Genomic DNA, 10,441 nt, shown 5'->3' with positions numbered 1-10,441 from the left:
TCACCATGGGTCACTAGAGAAGACACACCCTGGGCTAGCATCTCGGCTGTTTCAGTGTCGTCCAGTCCCAAAGCAGGGAAGGACACTGGGAGGCTTTTCTGGGCTTCCCTCACGTGCGTTTCCAAACTGGCTCTTTTCTCCGGTGGTCTTGGATACTTGATCCTGCCTTAAAGTAAAACTGAAGGCATCATGAAAACTTTTAGCTCAAAATCTGGGGTAGAGGACGGTTTGTACCCCCACCAGTGGTACATGAATGAATCATTTTCCCTGAGTCCTTGCCCACTTCTGTTTGTTGTTGTTACTAATCATCATCATTACTTTGTATTATTTAAGACAGTCTCACTATATCATCTGAGATGACCTCTAATCTGTAATCTTCCTGCCTTCATCTCCCAAGTGCTGGAATTAGAGACAGGTCCCACCACAACTTGCTTATATTTTTTTAGTAGTTTTAGATTCATAACAAAATTTAGTGGACAATGCAGAGTTCTTACATACAGTTCCCCATATAAACATAGCCTTCCCACCATCAGTAGCTTGAATCAGAGGCATCGCTTATGACAATCAAATCTACATTGCTATGCCATTATCCTCGGAAGCTGTAGTTGTTCATTTTTATACTCTTAACTCATTTGGCTCCCTGGAGGCCCTCCACTCTGCTCCCAAATAAGCACACACAGAGACTTAAATTCTTTTTTTATGAATGCCCGGCCTTAGCTAGGTTTGTTTCTAGACAGCTTTTCTTAACTTAAATTATCCCATAAAAGCCCACCTTTTGCCTCTTGGCTTTTATCTTTATTTCTGAATACCTTTCTTTCTCCATGGTTTGCTGTATAGCTGACCCCTGGAGTCCTCTTCCTTCTTTTCTTGTTCCTTCTTCTCTCTCCTTCCTAATAGCCCTTTTTATCCCATTTATTCTCTCTGTCTACCATCCCCTTTTATTCTGTCTCCTACCTTTCTATTGGCCATTCATCTCTTTATTAGACCAATCATGTGTTTTAGACAAAGTAACACATCTTCATTAAAGAATGCAACACATCTTTGCATCATTATAACAAATGTTCCACAGCATAAACAAATGCAGCACATTTTAAAGTAAAATTCTACAGCAGGAAGCCCAGTCCTGTCATGTGTTCACATTTGTTGTTGCATAATCTCTGGGCTTCTAGAAAAGCATGGTGTGTGTATGCCCATCACCTGCAGAACAGTTTCAATTCTCTATGCTTGTGAGCCACCTGCTCACCCTTCCTGCCCCCTAGTCCCAACAAACATGGGACCAATGTCTTCACCATTTGTTCTGTTCTTTAATTTCAGCATCACTGATGTACTTGAGGTCATGTTCTGTTATCACTTTGGTTAGCATTTCCTTCTGTTCATGTTTTTATTCTCGCCACCTGCATATGAAATCTTCTTTTGCTTGTGCTCAGTTGTATTTTTGCTGTTGTTGTTCTATTGTAGGAGGTCTTTATATAGTCTGTACAGTCTACTTTTGTCAGGTATTGCTGTGGGAAAGGATTTTCCCAAGCCAGGCATGGTGGCACTCCTGTCCCCCACTGGGACCCGATCTGGGGCCTCACACATGCCAGGCTCTGCTCTCCTGTTTGGGTCCTTCTCTACTTCTCCAGCCCCTCCTTTTTTCCTTATAGATTCATGGGGAGTGTGGAAGGCATGGCTTAAATCTCAGCACACTGGAGGCACAGGCAAGAGGAGCTGAATTACATAGCAAAGTTCTAGACCAGATGTGGCTACATAGTGAGACCTTGTCTCAACAAACAACAACAAGAAAAACCCAGACAGGATTTTCAGAATAAAAGTTTAGATGAAGCCCAATTTATCTTTTTATTTCCCAATGAATAAGTTATGCTTTGGACTAGGAATTTTAAGATCTCTGCCTGGCTGTCGACTGTGAATAGTTTCTATTAAAACAAAAACAAAAACAAAACAAAAACCCTTAACCATTTTAGTGTTCTATGCATGAGTGGTGATTTGTTACTTGTTGGTTTTGAGAAGTCAGGTTGAGGGAGATTTCCCCTTTCCACAAGAGCAGGTTTTCAGCATCATCTGATGAAAAGCAGCCTTGCTTGCACATGGCTGCGTGTTTGGGTCTGTCACTGAAGTATCTTTTCTGCTTTGCTGATGTATGTGTCTGGTCCTCTGCAAAATGGGCTTCACAATCTTGATTACTGCATAGTAGCAATTGCTACGTTGCCTGTCAGTATCCCATAGTCTTCGCTACAGTATTTGTATGGTGGCTATACAGTGAGTTTTAAAATAAGGTAGATGAATTCTTCTCATTTTGATGTTTTAACGTGATTTTGGTCATATTCATTCATTTTCCTTTCCAGATATATTTTAGAGTAATGTAGTCTGTAACTGGAAAAAAATTGCTGGGATTTTGACAATAATTGTGTGAAATCTGGTTATAAAAGTTGAGAGAACTTGCATTTTTTTCTCTGTTGTCTTTTTATGATCATGTCATGTGTGTCTATCCTTAGAATATTTTTAAGGACACATCTTTTGCTATCATTACAACCTGGCAGAGATTCTGAACATGTCCTATTAGAATTACAGCTCCGTGTCCCTTTTTGGTGAGGCAATTATAAATTACTCAAGATCTCAACTTTTCGTGCCTCTGTGTTAGGCTTCCTTAGCCTCCTTATTCCCCAGGGAAAGGTGAGTGCGCTATCCGCCCATTCCACAGTCCTACGGGCAGGACAATCAGACGTGATAGGGAGTCAAGTCAAAGCAGGAACTCAGTTTATTACTGTGAGCATGCCTTTTCTGTGTGCATGCCTTTTCTGTGTGCATGCCTTTTCTGTGTGCATGCCTTTTCTGTGTGCATGCCTTTTCTGTGTGCATGCCTTTTCTGTCTGCATGCCTTCTCTGTGTGCATGCCTTTTCTGTGTGCATGCCTTTTCTGTCTGCATGCCTTTTCTGTCTGATTTTTCTTGCCATATTGGAGTGGCTAGAGCCCCCTGCTGTTCTGAATCTGGTGATGGAAGTGGCCCTGCTGCCCTGCTCCATTCAGGAAAACCTTTAGTCTTTCATGGCTCACTACGGTGTGATCTATCTGTAGAGCAAGGTTACCTGTGCATTCATCTTTTTAAAATTTTTTCTTTAACATAATTGTAGTATGAATTATATTTGATCTTAATAATAAAAACCCAGAACCAAATATTGGGGTAAATGCTGGAAGATTACCTCACCAAGTTCTCAGTAAAAAAGGGGCCAAGCTTGTAGTGATGAGGCAAGCAGGCCTGCCTTTTGTCCCGCCTGGCTCCTGCATGGCTAGCTTAGCCCTGGAAATAATAACACAGAAACTGTATTCATTTAAACACTGCCTGGCTCATTATTTCTAGCCTCATATTGGCTAACTCTCACATCTTGATTAACCCATTTCCATTAAATCTGTGTAGCACCACCAAGCTGTGGCCTACCGGGAAAGATCCTAACCTACGTTCGTCTCGGGCCGGAGATTCATGGCGTCTGCCTGACTCTGCTTCTCTCGTCCAGCATTCTGTCCTGTCTTCCCTGCCTACCTATGTTCTGACCTATCAGGCCAAGCAGTTTTCTTTATTAATTAACCAATGAAAGCAACAGATAGATAGAAGACCCTCCTACATCACAAGCTCCTGTCTCCACCCTGCCTTATCACTTCCTCTAGCCATATCATTTCTTGTTTCCTCCTCCCGGGTGCTGGGATGAAAGGTGTGTGCCTCCACTGCTTGACCTCTATGGCTCACTAATGGTTAGCCCTGCAGTCTAACAAGCTTTGTTTGTTAGAGCACAAACAAAATATCACCACACAAAATTTTTAATTGATTATTTGGGAATTACACATCACATACCAAATCACTCATTTCCCAGCCCCTCCATATCTGTCCCTCAGCCCTGTTGCATCCCCCTGAAAAAAAGAAAAATTTAAAAATATTAATTACCAACCAAACAAAATGAGTTAACTACAACAGCAACAAAGACAATTTAACCCCCTGTCTCCAACACCTCTTCGTTCATCTTGGTGACACTGGGAGCTGCAGTGTGTCATGCAGTAGACCGTTTTGTGAACTCGGCTTTACTTGTAAACGTTCATTGTGATGAGTTGTTGATCTGGTTCAAGGCCTCTGGCTTCTGGTCCACCATCAGTTCTGGACCCTCCCTGAAACTCCTTTCAAATATCCTGCTACCGCCCAGTCATGAAGATCGTGTGGCTATGGTTCCCAGGACCAGTCCCTTCATGCATTCTGGCACGTCATAGATAGGGTAGATGTTGGACTGGGGCAACTCAAAGCCCTGAATTTGGTCAATCTGGGATGCTGAGACTGCGAGGATCAGGTGAAGGGTGGAGCCAATTCTTCTAAGCCCATGGTGAGGGGCAGGGCCATCTCTCTGGAGCACTGGGTCCCCTCTACCATGAAGGGCAGGGCCAACTCTTATGCTGCAGTGGCCACCACCAAGGGGCAAGGTTAACTCTCTCAGGGCCAGGGAAGTATGGCTCAGCTCGGCCCTCGGATTTCATCGTGCATGGTTCCTATGGCCCCCATCATAATAATGGGCCGTGGACAACACAGAAGTTTTGCACAAATATTTATCAGGGATATTTTCTGTCTGTGTTTTTGAACTATTGGTGTTCAGCTTGGGCATCTAGCTGAGCCTTATAAATTAAACTGGGAAATACTCTCTCCTCTTGAAGAGATTATATACAATAGGGAGTTATAGAGATCTATGTAGAATTATATGGAATTTCTTCCTTCAAATTTTAATTTAAAATATTTTTTATGCACCTGCATATTGTGTGTTGTGCATATCCCACCTCTCCAGTTCCAGTGCCCTTTACCTTCCCTTCCTCATGTAGATTTTAAAAATAGTAGGATAGCCCGTGAGAACACATGGGCCAGTCATTAGTTTCAGGGAAGGTTTAATCTTGTAGATTTATTCTCAAGTTAGCAAACCAGATGATATATTTCACAAGTTTTTTCAAGGAACTGGTGTATTTTTTCTAAGTTATCAGATTTTATGTGTATATTGTTTTGGAGATATTTTTGTCTCTTTGCCTTTGGGTGACACACACACACACACACACACACACACACACACACAGCCTAGAAACTGTTACGTAACTGAGGATGGCATGTAGCTTCTGAGCCTCCTAATTCCACTTCTTAACTTCTGGGTTACAAGTGTGTACCGTCTCTCTCTCCTCTCCTCTCCTCTCCTCTCCTCTCCTCTCCTCTCCTCTCCTCTCCTCTCCTCTCCTCTCCTCTATCCCCCCTCTCCTCTCTCCCTCCCTCCTCCCCCTCTCTTCTCTCTCTCCTCTCTCTCTTTTCTCTCTCTCTCTCTCTCTCTCTCTCCCTCCTCTCCTCTATCCCCCCTCTCCTCTCCTCTCCTCTCTCTCTTCTCTCTCTCTCTCTCCCTCCTCTCCTCTCCCCTCCTCTCCCCTCCCCTCTCCTCTCCTCTCCTCTCTCCCCCCTCTCCTCTCTCCCTCCCTCCTCCCCCTCTCTCCCTCCCTCCTCCCCCTCTCTTCTCTCTCCTCTCTCTCTTCTCTCTCTTCTCTCTCCTCTCTCTCTCTCTCTCTCTCTCTCTCTCCCCCTCTTCTCTCTCTCTCTCCTCTCTCTCTCTCTCTCTCTCTCTTTCTCTCTCTCTCTCTTTCTCTGTGTGTGTGTGTGCTCGTGAGGATTCTTATTCACCATGGTTTGGGTAGATGTTAGGAGCAGAATTGCTGGGTTATCTAATGAATCTGTGGTTAACTACAGTAGGCATTCTTGGACCACCAGCCCCCAAATCTTACACAGAACTTGTTATTAGTTATGAATGCTTGGCCTTAGCTTATGCTGGTTTCTTGCTAGCACTCATAGCTTAATTTAACCCATTTCTCTTCATCAACATTTTGCCTCAGCTTTTTCCCTTTCTTTCATTCTTTATATCCTACTTTCCTGCTTTCTCTATGGCTGGCTGTGTTGGCTGGCTGGTTGACTGGCCCCTGGTGTCTCCCTCTTTTCTCCCTTTTCCCCTCCTCTCTCTAGCCTAGGTTCCTCCTCCTTGTTATTCCCTCTGCCACCAGCCCTGCCTATTCTCTCCTGCCTAGCTATTGACCACTCAACTTTTTATTAAACTAATCACAATGACACATTTTCACACAGTGTAAACAATGATCCTGTAAAATATATATGTATCTATGTATGTATTATGATGATGATAAACATGAACTCATGTGGACATGTATCACACATGGGACAGGCAGGACTTGCGCTCAGGAGAGCTACAGATTACAGAACGTTGTCCTTAGAACTCTCAAATGATTGGCAAAGCTGTTTTAGAAAGGTGTAACTAACCACTAGCCATTTAACCAGCCATGAGATTTATTCCATGGTAGCCTGGGAGGTGGGAGCAGACCATACAAGATGGCAGCACATTAACCCTGGGGATCCAGAGTAACATCCCAAGGAGCTAATGCTCCGTTGGCAAGGGGAGGCGCTGTGCCCAAGTCTAGGCTCTCTGAGGAATCTTAGATGTTATTTAATCTTCTTTGTCCTTTATGTGGCAGGTCGTAGCTTGTTTAACTTCCAACCATCATGTGTTTAGTGTCCGAGGCAAGGCAAGCCACCCCACTGAGGGGCCAGCCATGTCTGAAAGGGAGCAGATGGAACTCCTTGTCTGTTCTCTCAGTACAACTTATATGGAACTTACATGAAAGTCTTTGTGAAGGTCAGTTATTGAGCAGAGCCAAGCCAGGATAACAGGAAAGGGTGGTGAGATCTCCACACAGGAAGAGACTGGTGAAGACGGCAAGGATGGCCTTCCATGGGCGTTTGCTTTGCTAAGGGGTTTGCTTGAACTGGCGATTGGAAGACCAGCCTTCGACCTACATTCTTCCTTGTTCCTGCTTTAATTGCTATTGTAGAATGTCATCCTGTGAGCACAGTAGCTGCCATCTTCATCATAATAGCTGTGCCTACTCACAGAGACCTCCACGGCTTGCTGGCTGGAGCCATCTCTCAGAGCAGAAGTAGGTGCAATGGGCTATAGGATCTTTATCAGTAACTCAGAACTTATCTCCTGCACCTGCCTTTCATTCGCATATTATCTTGCCCTATTTCTGCGTGGCATTGTGATCCCAGGAGGTGCTGGAGTGAGCTGGCTGTGGAAGCTTAACTGAGATGGAGGCCTCCAGCTATGGGGAGGTGGTCGTGAGTGCTGGGGTAAGACCTATCAGTGGTGTGGTTCTCCCATGGGTTTGTAATAAACCTCTCTTTATCTATGCAAGCCTAATAAAATTGTTAGTTTCCGGGCAGGACTTCTGTAGACTTGGACTTTGGTTTGTCAGTGGCGCCCTAGAAAGAAGGGGTACAGCTTGTTTTTGTTCCCTAGGGCAAGAGGAAATCTTTGACTTCCTTAAGATCTCCATTGACTATTAATGCTATAAAATGAGCAAGTTTCTGGCCCTATTCTGATGTCATTCCCACAAGGGTATCCTGAGGCTGTTCCTGCTGCCTGCACACTACATTTGCATGCACAGTACTCTGAGAACCTGGGAACTCCGGATTCCTATACGGGCAGAGGACAAAAAGCAACAAGGGGGCAGCATTTTACTTGTTAGTATTTTCCTTTTGGATGTTTTACATGACTAAATTTATTACACATTTCCAATAGCCATGCTTAGGACATCTAAGCTGGGAAGGGGGCTTATTTGAAAAGAAATCTTACATGTACGTCCTTTATGCATCTATATTTAGAGCATGCACAAATTATATAACATGCAGGGCTAGCTTAGCCATCTGGCTTGTTTGTTTTAAAAAGGGTCTTGCTACATAGCCCAGGCTAGCCTCAGATTCACCATCTTCCTGTCTCTGCCTCCTAGTGCTGATGTTACAAATGTTCCTACTGCAGCCGGCTGCTGGTTTAAAACAAGTGTTTTCTTTTTCTGGTATTTTACTATGGTGTGCTTTTTTGGGGGTTTAGTCTACTGATTATATAAAAAGATTTAATATCTGACTCCTTTCTGATAATTGCAAAATAAAATTAAAACTCATCCCAGGTCCTACTGGAGTGACCTCCCTTAGGTCCAAGGTGGCCTCTTCCTGAAAGTGACTCAGGGGGTCCTCAGCCTGAATGACTGTGACTTGGTAAATCTCAGAAAATCTAGGATTGTGGCGTTTTTCATTTTAGACAGTCCTGGAAGATTCAAGTGCAATGGACAGAGTCATTACCAGGAACCACGGAGGCTATGCCATCACTGAGAAGGCAGCATCTCCATTATTGATTATCACTCCAGCAAGCCTCCAGGCCAGGATCAGAGCAAACAAAAAACAGATGCTTAGTATTAGAAAAGAGGAATGACCTTCTTTACTCAGACACTCCACCATTCCAAGGAGATCTGCTATTTTCTAACTGTTGCTGTTTGGAGACTTACCCGGGCTAGCCTCTAACAAACCGCAGTCCTGTTGTCTCAGCCTCTCAAGCGCTGAGATTACAGGTGTGTGCCACTGTGCCAGGTTTATAGCCCCCTCCAATCCTCTCTTCCTAGACAAGGACTTTCTCTGTCCTATGCAAGCCTTGCACTTGGGATTCCCCCCCCCCCCCCCCCCCGCTAATCTTCCTGAATGCTGGACTTATGCACTTACACCAACACTGCAATCTTCCAGCTGTCAATTTTCCCCTAGCGGGCCACACCTTTCCTGGAGCCTGCTCTGGAGTTTTATGAAGCCTTCAAGGCAAGCACCAGACCACTAACTCACACTCGGGCTATTTTCTCCTCATTTCCCTCTGAGTGGCTTCTTTTGGCTGATGCTGCCTCCGTGTTATTCTTTCCTTGGGTTTTATCTTTTTGAATCATTTGTAATGACAGTATAAGCAGGTCCAGGAAAAGAAGGGCACACTGAAGACCAGGGACCCTGATAGCTGGAATGCTTTCGTGAACTAATGCTCTTCGAATCCTATGACGGGTGACATTTATAAACTGTGACATGCCAACCTCGTCACAGCCCACAAGAGAAAGGAACATGGTTCTACAGGATTCTCCTGCACAGGCCACTTCCTCCAGGTGATACAGGAAGCTTTTATCTCCCGGCTAGTGACAGCTGGCACTGGGATTTAACAGGGGCGTTAAGACTCTATTTATTTAACCACTGCTGCCTGGCAGAGCCATGAGAAATGAGAGAGAAATTGTAGCTGACTTTAAGGAAAGTGTGAGTGTTTCTGGTTAGTCACAGGCATTCTGATGGAAGCCAGAACAGCCAGAAGAGGATGCGGAACAAAGCAATTGAAACTGGACTCTGGGTTATAAAACTCAGAAACCTTTGGATCATGGATGAATTTACAAGTTCGCATAAATAGGTGGACACTTTATTGGCTGCAGATCTGGACTTTGGGATCCAACGGTGATGATGGGAAGCAGCAACAGCCTTGGCATCAGGTCATCCGGGCTCTGTCCTCTGCTCTCCCTTCTTGTCTCTCCCTATCAATCCAGCTCCATTGCTGAGTCAGGGCTTGTGGCTGCTGGTGGGACTAGATTGAGACCCCAACAGCTCTGCCACAAATAGGACCTGGCTCTTCTTCCCAGCTCCTGGTTGGAACCGTGTAGGGTAAGGTTTGCTTGTGCTGGCTTAGGTTATGTGCTCTCCTGGGAAGGGGTGTGGTCTTGTGAGTGGTACACTGTGGCTCACACACATACCCTAGTGGCCAAGAAGGGGAATGGAGACAAAGACCTTGGAAAAATCACTGTGGAAAATACTGTTTCTTGTGTTGGGAATAACTGATCTGGGAGTGATTTCTAAGTGATATTTTAGGGGCTGTCTCCGCCAATAAAATGTTGGTTGTGCATGTGCAAGGACCCAAGTTTGGTCCCCAGCCTATACATGAAAAAACAACAAGATGTTTCAGAGATGGTTCCAGTAGTTAAGAACTCTTGTTGCTCTTCCAGAGGACCTGAGTTCGGTTTCCAGCACCCAAGTCCAGCAGCTCACAATTGCCTGTAACTCCAGCTGGCCTCCAAGGATACATGCACACACATGTCATTCATGTGCACAGGCATATGCACATACACAAAACCAAAATGAATCTCAAACAAACAAACCTGGGTGCAGTGTAATTCCAGTTCTGGGAAGAAGTAGGCTGGCAGATCTCTGTGCTCACTGACCAGACGGTCTAGCTTGACTGGTGAGCCCTGGGCCAGTGAGAGACCCTCGTCATAAGGAAGCATGGATGGAAACCAAGGAATGACGCCCAAGTTTGACCTCTGGCCTCTACATGTGCGCATGCACACACATTCACACCTGCATGCTCCCACCTGCATATACACTCACACCTGTGCATGCACACATACATACACACAAATAAAATTGATACTTTTTTTTAAAAAAAAAAGAGAGATTATGATGTTTTTCAAACTGTCATACCATAAGAGATTCCGTTCTCAGTCTGCCATGGCACCCCAGTAAATTTTCAC

Source organism: Microtus oregoni, unplaced genomic scaffold (assembly GCF_018167655.1).
Source record: "Microtus oregoni isolate MIOR12 unplaced genomic scaffold, Mior012 000082F_ref0000272, whole genome shotgun sequence".
NCBI lineage: Eukaryota > Metazoa > Chordata > Mammalia > Rodentia > Cricetidae > Microtus > Microtus oregoni.
The sequence above is the reverse complement of the archived record's forward strand: the minus strand, read 5'-3'. Positions refer to the sequence as shown.